This window comes from Hipposideros armiger, unplaced genomic scaffold, assembly GCF_001890085.2.
Source record: "Hipposideros armiger isolate ML-2016 unplaced genomic scaffold, ASM189008v1 scaffold_95, whole genome shotgun sequence".
In the NCBI taxonomy this organism is placed as follows: domain Eukaryota; kingdom Metazoa; phylum Chordata; class Mammalia; order Chiroptera; family Hipposideridae; genus Hipposideros; species Hipposideros armiger.
Window position 1 is genome coordinate 313,433 of NW_017731445.1, and position 13,132 is coordinate 326,564.

A 13,132-nucleotide genomic window follows, 5' to 3' on the forward strand; every position below is an offset into this window, starting at 1 on the left:
GAGGATGCCCTTGGCTGTAGCTGTGAGGAGGAGCAAGCCACCTTGCTTGGTCACCTAATGACTTTTGAATTTGATTGTTCAAGAAATAAAATGAAAAGGAAAAGGGAACTGAATCGTCTCTCATTACTTTTATGCACTTCTATCTAATTTATACCTATTCAGAACTTGATAGTTATTTCTACCATGTGTTGTCTTTAATTTGTATGATGCCTTTAAAATTATGCCTTTCCAATAAGACTGAGACTGGCCTGAGAATAGGGGTTTTGCCTTCTCCTTCTGTGTGTTTAGCTCTTTTTTGCCTTTTTTTTTTGCCTAGAGCTGGGAAGGCAGCAAGCCCCTCCCTGGGTCCCATCCTCAGGGCCTCTGGTTGAAAGCTCCGCCTGAAAGGAAAACAGCTCAGCCTGTCGCTCCGGCCTTGCCTGATAGTCTTCCCAGTGCCCCGTGCCAGCACTATCAGTTATTTGCACATGGATGCCTGGGGGGAGGGGGGAGGGGGGAGAGAGGAGGCTGGAAGGGGGAGGAAGCGTTGTCTCCGGGGCCCCTGGCCTTTAGACTGTGAGCTCACTTCCAACACCTCAGGAGAACAAAGTACTCCACCCAGGAGGAAGACTTGGGCTTTCAGGCTTTGGTTTATGAGGGAAACGATTATAAAAAGTTAACCACATAGGCATTCGACAGTGCATCAAGGAAACAGGGGATGACTAACAGAAATTACAGGATGGCTCCACCCTCTTACTGAAATGGCATATTCTTTTGAATGCTTTGGGTAATTTCACAACACTTAGTGCTGATTGGGAGCAGCTTTCCATCAAGGATAGGAATAGGGGTGATTAGAATATCATTCCCATCTCCTTCTTAGCTCCTCAGCTCTCCTCTGGGACCAGTCTTCTTCCACCTGTTTTTCTTCTCTAAGTCTTCGTGTCTTCAGAAATCAATTTATTTATACAAGTAGGACAATGGTAGGCAAACTGAGTAAGAAAAAACAAATTCAATTATGCAGCCTATGAAGCTTGAATTCAGTAAAACAAAACTTCCGGTCTTCCTCTTGCCCTTCACGGAAAAGCATTTATGTTGACACAGCGCCATCTGCTGGCGCCAGGAATCTCCGCAGCCGCATGTATTCGCTTTCTATTTGTATTGTCTTTGACCAGTGCTGCTCATTTAACTTATTTAGAACACATTCACTCTGTGCTTATTTTGTGTCAGACATTGTGCTAGATAATAGGGGTACAAGGAAGCATGGCCGCTTCCCTATCTAGTGTGGTGGTTATTACACTTGGTATAAGTCAGAATCATCTCTGGAAATGTTTAAAATGCAGATTCCTAGGCTCTGCCCTACAAAGATCCTGAATTGGTGGGCCTGGAATAAGTCCCAGGAGCCTATATTTTAAACAAACTTCCTGGGTGATCCTGAAGCAGGGAATCCATGAATGACATTTTGAGGAAAACTAATGATGGAGAAGCAGACAGTGGAGTCCATTATTGCAATGCAGTCTGGTAAATGCCACGAAGTATGGACAAGGTTTGCTGGAGACCCAGAGAAGGAACATCTAATTAGTCTAGGGGCTAGGTTGGAGAAGCCTTCCCAGGGTAAAACTCTAGACAAATAGGAATTGATGAGATGAAGAAGGGGAGTAGGGGATGCAGACAGAGAGTGTAGCACATGCAAAGGCAAGAGGGTATGAAACCACACAGGACCTGCACGTAGTGTGGGAAGCTAGAGTAAAGTGTGGCTAAATGTCAGACAGTGAAGGGCCTGGACTACTTAGCTAACTTTATCCTAAAAGCTCTGGGGAATGTGGAAACTTTTTAATCAGGAGAATGACTTGCCCAGATCTGCAGTTTTAGGAAAACCCCTCTAGCAGCAACGCTAAGGAGGTATAGACAGGGGATTCTAAGGACAGGGGAAAGAAGTGTCAGGGCCATGGCTGAGAATGAGGAGGAGGGAGGAGATATGGGAGACGTTAGGAGGTATAGACAGAACCTAATGACTGATAGATACACAGGGCAAGGGGCGAGAGAAACCTCAAGGATGAAGCTAAGGGTTCTGCCTTGGGTGACAAGATGTCCTCATTTCCCAAGACAAGTCACACAAAGGGAGGGACAAGGTGGGGGGGGCAGGAAAGGGTAGGAGAGACGCAAAAGGGAGAGAAGAAGTGGACAGTGTTCCTTTCTAATGTAATTGTCACTGTACTCCTCTGCCATTTACTGTATGATGTTTGGTTTGTTTTTTGTTTGTTTGTTTTTTTAGCTGAGCCATCCTGCCACCTGTTGGCAGCTCAGCAGCAGCTCAACTGGGGCCAGAATCAAATTGGCGACCCCATTGCTCAGAGCTCACACTCTTGAGCGAGCACTTAACCAACTGAGCCACTCGGCCGGCCCTTACTGTGTGATCTTAATTCTTCCTTAATCCAGCTGTGCCTTGGTTGTTTCATCTATAAAATAGGGATCATAATAGTATCTACTTCACAGGATTGTTGTAAGGATTAAATGAATGAATACATGCAAGATACTTAACAAAAGTGCCTAGCACATAATAAGACAATAAATGTTAGCTATTGTTTTATTATTTTTTACATGTTATTCATAATAATGTTTGTGGTCAGATTACCAATTGTAGTACTTTAGACCATTGTTACCAATGCTTTACTCCCTCCATGTTTTAGAATTTTACATCCATGTTGTTAACTAAATGACTTTTCAGTACCTCCTACTAATACAGAGTACATTCCCTGTTTGGCATCCATGACAGTGTTAGGGACACTGTGACACAGCAGAGGCTTTAAATGTGTTTGTGAGGTTTGCTCTTTTGTGCTTATGCCATTCACCAAGCATGCCCTTGTTAGTCACCAGGCCTGGAATGATGAAGATCAGGGAGCAGGCCTGAGCTGGGCCTGTAGCCCAGCCAGCCCATAGACTTGTGAGCAAGAAAATAGCTGTTTTTGGTTGTGTCCCTGAGATAGGAGTGTTGTTATTACAGAGCATTATTGCAACAATTGCTAACTAATGCACTAAAATGGGAAAACATTCTCTGGCCAAGTTTTTACACTGATTCAGAGACTCTTGTGTTGACACCAGGCTCCTTACAAGCAGAGGCTGCCTATGATCCCTAGATTGCTGACAGTATACCAGGCCTTCTCAGCCTTTGTCAAGGGCAATCATTTTAGGGCTGGCTGAGTGGCGCGTTGGTTAAGAGCTGGCTTTGGACACCAGAGGGCCCCGGTTTGGATCCCACATATGAGGGCCAGTGACACTGCCCTCTACAGCTAAGATGCTGGACAACAGCTCAACCTGGAGCTGGGCTGCTGTGAGTCGTCGGCGACGGCATAGGCTGCAGCCATTGCTGCAGTGGGTTGCCATGGGCTATTGTGTGTAGCCAGCAGCCAGCGTGAGTGGCTCTCAAGCTGCCGTGAACGGCCGTCCAGAAGCCGCCGACTGATCTGCCTCTCCTGGGAAGAGTACAATGATGGTGACAACTCGGGCCAGTGAAGCAACGCCCTCCACAACTAGACTGAAGAACAAAAGGACAGCAACTTGTCTGTTCCCCTTCCCCCAATTCCCCAACGCTGTTGCCATCCCCCAATTCCCCAATAAAAATCTTTAAAAAAAAAAAGAGCAATCATTTTAGAGGCTCCCCTACTTGTAGCCACTTAGAGGTCACTTTGGGTGTCTTCCTGTCCCTGAGAAGAGAGGCATGAGCCGGAAACGTAGCAGGTGCCCAGCCCACTTCTGCTTATACCCTTCCTTCCCCTGACCAAACTCAACTCACAGCCCTGACCACAGAATGACCCAACAAAACTAAATTTAATATGTCCGAAACCTAAGAGCGTGTTCAACTTGACCTCCAACCATCCTAAGTGCAGCAGTGTTCCCAAGGCCATTCTCTGTGTGGAATGGCTACAAGGGTGGGCCTTCTTTCCCTTTGTCACAGAGTTTTTGGGTGGCTCTTTGTCCATTTCTCAGTTATACCTGACAACCCTGCTTTATTCTACACAGAAGAGTGGAAAGGGGCTGGGTCGGAAGTCAAAAGACTAGCTTTGTTGCCTAATTGTCTGACATTGAGGAAGTCCCTTAAACTGGCTGCCTCTTCGTTTTCTGTCTGTAAAATGGGGATAATAGGACCTGTCCCCAGTCATGACTTGGTTGTTTACAATTAGGATCAAATGAGGAAGTACTTTCACAACCGTAAAATGAAATTTAAGTGGTAAGTCCTATCACCAGGAGCTTCGTTACTGAGCGGGTACAGCAGGAGGAATACCGGTAATATAGGAATGGCGCCTCCTTCTGTTCCTTTCAGGAACTGCAAGACACCACTGAGGGGCAGCCTTCACCCAGAACGTGGAGTTGGAGCCTCAGATATCACCAGGTTTTGTCCTATTTCAGATGCCTTTTATTAGTTGCTTTATGACTCCTCCTGGTTTCATTTGCACCTCCTTTCCTTCCTTCAATTTGATTTCAGTCTGAGCACGGGGTCTTCACAGCAGCTAATTCTCCCCCTGACCTGTGATCATTTCTTACCCCACTGTAGGGCTCAGTTCATCACTGTGGACCTTTCCTGGAGGAAAACTCCTGAGATGTTTAGGACAGATTACATTCTAACAGAGTTAATCTTTTTTTCCTTTTTGCTCCTCAATTAGAGCTTGTTGAGAAATATTCTTCATCTGCTAGTCCACATATTCTGTGTTGTTCTCCGGACTAGTAAACTATATACATGCCTAAGGCAAAACTGTCAAGAACGGCAGGGTTTGTCTTGAGGGTCCTTGCACCCACCTTTCTGTACAGGGGTTTTCTTTAAAAGCACCAAGAGCTGGAACCAGGTTGCTCTTGAAGCCCTTCCCATTACATCCAAAGCCTCACTGTGCCCCAAGGTATAGCTCTGCTATTTCCTAGGACTAATTTGAGTAATTAACTTTTAAAAAGTTTAACTGCTCGGTGATAGTATCTTAATGTGCTAATATGTCTGTCTTTTAATAGCAATCTTTAAAATCTTGAGCCAAAGCAGGTATGGGGGAGGGGAAAAAGGAAGAATTTCAATTTCAAATTACAAGATTTGCCTTAAGAGATTATTTGTAGGCAAGGCCTCACATTTACATAATGATAAAGCCTGTCCACATCCCTAAGAACCTCACCACTGACTCTGACACAGGCGTGATCTCCATTTTGCTCTTCAGGAGAGTGAGGCTCAGAAAGGTTGAGCGCTTGCCCAGGTCTGTAGAGCTAATTCGTGATGGAACCAGGATGAGGACTCAGCTCTTCTAATTTGCACTTCATTCTTTGTAACCTCATTCTGCTGTAGGGAATATTTGATGAGGCAGAGGTTGCAAATACGTATTGACTGAAAAAGGATACTGATATTTAAAAGAATTCTCTGCAGATTTAAATTTTTTTTGCATTATTATTATTAACTTTAGTTTTTTCAGTGTCATCATTACTATCCTCTTCCCCTCCCACTCACTAGAAGGAGCTTTGTTGTGTTCACAGCTATCTTCCTAGAATTGTGCCTGACCCTCGGTAAACACTAATAGAGACAAAAAAAAACAAAAAAAAGAATCACTCAATATGAATAATAAAAAGGTGATATTATCAATTATATCTTAATAAAGCTGAGGGGAAAAGCTGAGAAAAATCCACTGTCATCATTTTTTAAAATGTGATGTTATATGAAATGGAATTTCTCTTTTTTTTTTAGAAAAGATGATTTGGGGGGATAGAAATTATACATGCTCATCAAAATTTTTTCAAAATGAAACAGCAAGTTTTAAAAATATCAAATCAACACATCACACCCATTAAAAAGGTGCACGCGCACGCATGCACACACACACACACACACACACACACACACACACACACAGAAAAGGCCATGTGAGGACACAGTAAGACAGTGACCAACTGCAAGCCAGGAAGAGGGCTCTCACCAGACACCAATCCTGATGATACCTTGATCTTGGACTTCCAGTCCAGAGCTGTGAGAAAATAAAAATTTAAGCCTCTCAGTCTATATAATTTTGGCCACCAGAGCAGACTAATACAGAACATATGTTTACATTTCTCTTGAGTAAATACTCAGGAGCGAGATTGCTTGGTTTTATGGTAGATGTGCATTTAACTTTACAAGAAACTGTTTTCCAGAGTAGCTGTACCATTTCGTATTCATACCAGCAATGTATGAGAGTTGTAGCTGCCCCACATCCTCATCAATAATTTTTTGTTTGGGTTTTTCTTTTTAATTTTTGTTTTTGGTTTTTAATTTTAGCCATTCGATGGTATATACTGGTATCTCAATGTGGCTCTATTTTACATTTTCCTGATGATTAGTGATGTTAAGCATCTTTCAAGTGCCTATTGGTTAATTATATGTCTTCTTTGATGAAGTATTTGTTCAAATTTTTTGCCTGTTTTGTTAGCAGGTTGTGTTTGTTGTTATTATTGAGTTGCAAGAGGTCTTTTTTATATATATCCCAGACACATGCTTTTTAGTATTAGATATGTTTTGCAAAGGTTTTCTCCCAGTCTGTGTCTTACCTTTACATTTTCTCAACATTGTCTTTCAAAGAGCATACGTTTTTATTTTTGATAAAGCCCAATTTATGTTTTTCTTTTATGGTTCATGCTTTTTGTGTCCTAAGAAATCTTTGTTTAAACAAAGGTCACAGAGATTTTTCTCCTAGGTTTCTTTTAGACATTTTATAATTTTTAACTTTCACATTGAGGCCTATGGTCCATTTTGAGTTAATTATGGCATATGGTGTTAGGTAAAAATTGAGTTCATGTTTTTCCAAATGGATATCCTATTATTCCTGTAACATTATTAAAAAGACTATCCTTTCCTCCTTTGTAAAAAATGAATTGGCCCTATATAGGAATCTATTTCTGAACTCTCTATTTTGTTCCATTAATCTGTATACCTATCTATCCTTAACATCAACACCACACTATTTTAATTACTGTAGCCTTATAGTAAGCTTGAAATCAGGTAAAGTTCTCCATTTTTGTTTTTCTTTCTCAAGATTGTTTTGGCTAATCTAGGTTCTTTGTATTTCTCTACAGGTTTTAGAATGAACTTGTCAATTTCTGTTAAAAAACAACAACAAACCCTGCTAAGATGTGATTGAGACTATTTAAATCTATAGATGATTTAGGTAAGAATTGACATTGTAATATTACTGAGTGTTTTGATACATAAACATGATATATATCTCTCCATTTATTTAGGTCTTCTATAATTTTTCTCAGAAATGTTTTGTAGTTTATAGTATTCAGTTCTTACATTCTAATTTGTTAGATTTACCCCTAAATATTTTTTTAATTTTTAATGTTATTACAAATGGTATTTTAAAAACTTTTTACTTGCAATTGTACCACTGTTTCTTTGTATCTGACCTTGAACCCTGAAATTAGAACTTATTTGTTCTAGTAGCTTTTTTGTAGATTCCTTAGGATTTTCTACATGCATGTTCATTTGTGAATAAGACAGTTTGTTTCTTCCTTTCCAATCTTCCTTGCCTTACTGCACTGATTGGGACCTCCAGAACAATGTTAAAGAGATGTGATGAGAGCAGACATCTTTGTCTTGTTGCCCACATTTGGGAAAATGGGTTCACCATTAATTATGATATTAGCTTCAGGTTTTGTTTCCACAGTGGTTGCATGCATTTACATTCTACTAATAGTGCCCATGGGTTCCCTTTTCTCCACATCCTCACCAACATTTGTTAGTTTTTGTCTTTTTTGATAATAGCCATTCTGACAGGAGTGAGCTGATAGCTCACTGTGGTTTTGATTTGCATTTCCTGATGATTAGTGATGTTGAGCACCTTTTCATGTGCCTGTTGACCATTTGTATTTTTTCTATGGGAAAATGTTTATTCAGATCTTCTGCCCATTTTTCAGTTAGGTTGTTTGGGGTTTTTTTGCCGTTGAGTTGTGAGAGTTCTTTATATATTTTGGATATTAGCCCCTTATCAGATGTATGATTTGTAAATATCTTCTCCCATCCAGGAAGTTGCCATTTCATTTTGCTGATGGTTTCCTTTGCTGTGCAGAAATGTTTTTATGTAGAGGCCCTTGATCAAATTGAGTTGGTTCCCTTGTATTCCTAGTTTTCTGCATTTTAAATCCTAAATGGGTGTCAAATTTTGTAAATGATTTTTCTGCACCTATTGAGATAATCATATGGTTTTTTTCATAATCTGTTCATATGGTGAATTACATCGATTTTTAAAAACAGCTTTATTGAGATATATTTCACACACCAACAATTCACCATTTAAAGTATACAACACAACAGTTTTTAATATATTCACAGGTGTGTGCAGCTGTCATTACAGTCTATTTTAGAACACATTCACACTTCAAAAAGAAACTCTGTACCCTTTAGCTATTACAAGTCTATCTCCCCCACCTCCTATATCCCCCAGCATAAGCACCCCTAAACTTCTGTCTCTTGATTTCCCTATTCGTAATTTTCATATGAATTTACATATGAATTCCCTATTCTGAATTTAAATATGTTGTAATTTGTGATTGGCTTCTTTCACTTAGCATAGTGTTTTAAATGTTCATCCATGTTATAGCATATATTAATCAGTAGTTTATTCCTTTTTATGGCCAAATAGATTTCCATTGTATGGATATATTATATTTTGTTTAGCCATTCATCTGTTGAGTTACAGTTGAGTTGTTTCCATCTTTTGACTGTTGTGAACAATGCTGCTATAAACATTCATGTACAAGTTTTTGTGTGGACATGTATTTTCATTTCCCTTGGGCATATTCCTAGGAGTGGAATTGGGCTATATAGTAACTCTATGTTTAATCGTTTGAGAAATTGCTAGGCTGTTTTCCAGAACGACTACACCACTTTACATTTCCACCAGCAATGTATGAGAATTTTGATTTCTCCACATCTTCACCAATACTTGTTGTTATCTGACTTTTTAATTTAACCTCCTCCTTTCCAATTTTCCTTTTTGCCTCCCTCTTTCCCTCACTTCCCTACTTCCTCCCCTCCCTTAGACAAATCTTCAAAATTTGTAATATCATTGAGACACTAAAATAGTTCCACCAAAGAACCCTTTCCTTTGTGCTTTCTTAGATGCTAAATTCTTCACATAAAATCACCATAACCTCTAAACCCACATTTGTACTGTACCCATCTTTGAATTTCTAATCCTAGCAGCCAAGCTCCTATCTAAATGCACTGCACTCCATCAATATTTCTAAGGATCTCAGGGTTTAAGAAGAACCTTAAAAGTTTCCCAGTCTAATTCATTTTGCTTAATGAAAGAAGGAGGTGGAGGAAAGATTGAATGAAAAGAAGATAGAAAGGAAGAGGAGGGAAGCAGAGATAGGGGGAGAGAAGAAGCATCCAGCATATGCCTGACATTTTACATACATAATCTTCTTTAAATCTCACAGCGATCCCATAAGATTGATTTTACTCTCCCTCTTTCTCAGAAGTGAGGTGATTGAAGCTAAGAGACATTAAATGTTGCTCAAGGTCAGTCAGCTAGTGAGAGTCAAATTTAGCTGCATGCTACTCCAAATCCTGTGAGCCAGAAACTTCTTAAATTTCAAGGGTGAAGATTATGGTTATGGTATTTGTTGCTGGGCAGGAATGCCCAAGTTAGATATGTGAGATGGTATGGAAAATTCCAAAAGAAAACTTGAGAACATGGGTTACCTCAGTACCAAAGGAACTACTCGCTTTCTACAAATATTCAAAGAGCTATAGAAATTTATAAAAATAGAACCAGGTCATTACACAACCAGGTTCATTGGTTTCATTTTACCTTTGACTCTTAGGGCTTGCTTTTGGAAATATTTTTAAAATTTAAATCTTGTTGTATAATTAACAAAGTCAAATCTATAAACCAAAGCATAGTGAGAGAATTCTGACCTCAATCCCTGTCCCTCTGTCCCATTCCCTCCTCCCCCTAGAGGTAATCAGGTTTTTAAAATTTGTTTAAATAAAATGAAATTTTGTGTTTTATTTGTTTTTTTAATTTTGTTTTTATTTTATCCTATTTTGGTAAACTATGTGTTCATATCCTCCTCCCCCTTCCATTAAATGGTGGTATATTACTTTCAGTTTTGCCTCCTTACTTTTTTCACTGGAGATCATGCCTTAGCAGTACATGGAGATATTTTTCATTTGTTTCTGTATCTGTGTAGTATTCTAGTATGTGAGTAGGTCCTTGTTTACTCAACCATTCTGTGGTGGAATGACATTGGGGTTGTTTCCAGTCTTTTGCTATTACAAAGGGTTGTCATTGCAAAACTTTATGTATATGTCTTTTTGTATTTTTGCCACTGTAGCTTTAGGATAGATTCCTAGAAGTGGGATTTATGGATAAACAAGTACATGTATATGGAATTTTGCTAGATATTGCCAAATTTCTCTTTCCATGGGTTGCACCATTTTTGCATTCCCACTGGCAAAATATGAGTGCCTGTTTCCTCACTACCTTGTCAATATGTTATGTTGTCAAACTTAGATTTTTGCCAAGCTGGTAGTCGAAAAATCCTATTTCAGTGTAGTATTAACTTGCATTTCTTTTATTATAGGTATGATTCAACATCTTTTCATATATTTATATTTTAATTTCTTGTGTGTGTGTGTGTGTGTGTATGTGTGTGTGTGTATGTGTGTGTATGTGTATACTGTGTTTATATCTCTTGCCTGTTTCCCACAGGGCAATTTTCCTTTTCTTTTCCATCTTTTGAAGCACAATATAAATACATTAGGAATATTTGCAGTGGTGTGCTAAAGCTGGTTAGTGCTGGCTTACAAGTGCTGATTGTTAAATTTTCAGGAATTTTGTGAGCCAGTTGATGTCACATTGGTCCAGATGATGTTATCTTGGCTATGGTGAGAGTATTTATGATAATTGGCAAATGCCATGAATCAGGGCTCCTCCTCTCCCTCCCCAGCAGAACACACCACTAGACACTAATCCTTTGCCTATAATATAAGTTGGAAATATTTTTTCCCAGTTTGTAATTTCTTTTTATTTTGCTTATGATGTGTTTTGTTATGCAAATATTTTGTTGTTGCTATTGCTGTTTCGTATAGTCCAATCTTTAGTCTTCTCCTTTATTACCTCTGAATTTTGAGTAAGTTAGAAAAGTTTCCCCAATTCCTTGGTTATAGAGGAATCTGCATACTTCTAGTATTTATTTAGTTTTATTTATTTTTAATTTAAATCTTTGACACATTGGCAATTCATCTTGTGTGGAAAAACAGATAGGATTGTATCTTTCCCCACTGGCTATACATTTATTCCCACACTATTTATGAAGAAGGTCTCTTCCTCCATTGATCTGAGATGCCATCTTGATCACATATTAAATTTTCAGATGCAATTAGGTTTATATTTGAACTTCCTATTATGTTTTATTGATCTATGCATTCATGTGCCAATGCATCTTCTTATTATGCTGGCTTTATAATGTTTTGCTAACTGGTAGGGCTAGCCTCTGCTCATTTTCTTCTTTTTCATGTCTCTCCCAGATATTCTTGTTTATTTATCCTTTCAAATGAATGTTACAATAAAATTGTCTTAGCTCTAAGGCTCCCTCTTCTGTTGCTTTTGCAAAGTGTTAAAAACATATATGGCCTTATATTTGCTGACTTCAGCCTTCTCTGTTCTGTTCCCCCACTTTTGTTTAGACTTTCTCTTTCTTTTCCCCCTAATATCCTTGTTCTGGACAATTTTAATTCTACTCCCAGAAGATTCCTCTCTGAGAAAGCATTTCCTATATTTCACCTAGCATTTTTTGAAATCACTAATTCAGTTGCTGAATAGCTATGGGATTTTGGTCAAAAGTACCCTCAGGTTTTTTCATCTATACAATGTAAATGAAAAATAATCTATTTTATAGGTTTTGTGGGTTTTTTACAATTAGAAATAATTTTCAGTTAGTTCTTAGTCCTATTTATCAGCAGAATTTGACTAATTTAATCACTCCCTCCTTGAAACACATTATTAACTGATTTCCATAACACCACATTCACCCATTTTTTTTTTCTTAACTATAATAACTTGCCTCTCCTCTCAGACTCCTTCAATGTTTTGGCCTTATCCTCTAAATGTTGGAGAACCTGAGAACTCATATTTCAGACCTCTTCTTTCATCTAAACTCACTCCTTAAGTGAGTTTATATTATGTCATAACTTTAAATATACCAACAACTCCCAAACTTTTTTGTCTTCAGCCTGGACCTCTACTATGTACTCAAAATTTGTACATCTAACTGCTTCCTTATCAGCTCCCTCCGGATGTCCCAAACCCAAGGGCATCTCCAACATAACTTCCCCCAAAACAACTCTAATATTCTTCCTCAAACCTGTTCCTCCCACAGTCCTGCCAATCTTAGTTAATGACAATTCTGTTCTTTTAGCAGTTCAGGGAAAAATTTTTTCTCTACTCTCTACCTACTCCTGGATTCACTCATATGGCCACACTGGTAGCTTGGCTGAATGGCTGGAAAGATTTGGACAGCTGGGCCTGTCTCCACATGGTCCTCTACCTCAGGCTTCTTGAAATCGTCACTTCTTCAGGATTGCTACAGGGCAAGTCCTAACATATAAGCACTTTTTAAATCTCTTCCTGACTCACACTTTCTGATTTATAAATTTGAATTCCGTGTCTTTACCATTGGAGCAAGTTAAACAGCAAAGAACCCACCCATACAAATACCTATGTATGGTGAAATGGCTGCATTAGGCACAGCTGCCAGGAGCTTTCCCACAGTTTGGCAATTACTTACTCATTCGTAATCAGCAAACTTCAGCAAAGCTGCAGTTAGTTGGCATTTTGTGGGGCCTGTTGTGGCCACAACACTCAGCTTTTCCTCCCGAATGACAGGATGATTCCTCAGCTATTTTTGTCTGTTTGAACATTCCTTTCTAAGCCAAATTTCCCCAGGATTTTCTTTCAGGTCACTTTTGTAGCTAAAACCTCAAATGTTCCCAGTTTGGATTAGAAGTACTTTCCCTACACCTTCAGGCTTTCTAGTGTTTCGTAACTTGTACTTGTCCAGACCTTTTCATTTGTTCTCTAATTCTTTTCTTAAGTTTTCTAATCCTCTCATTTATGTTTTTCTTTACTTAATCCTTTCCTTTGCT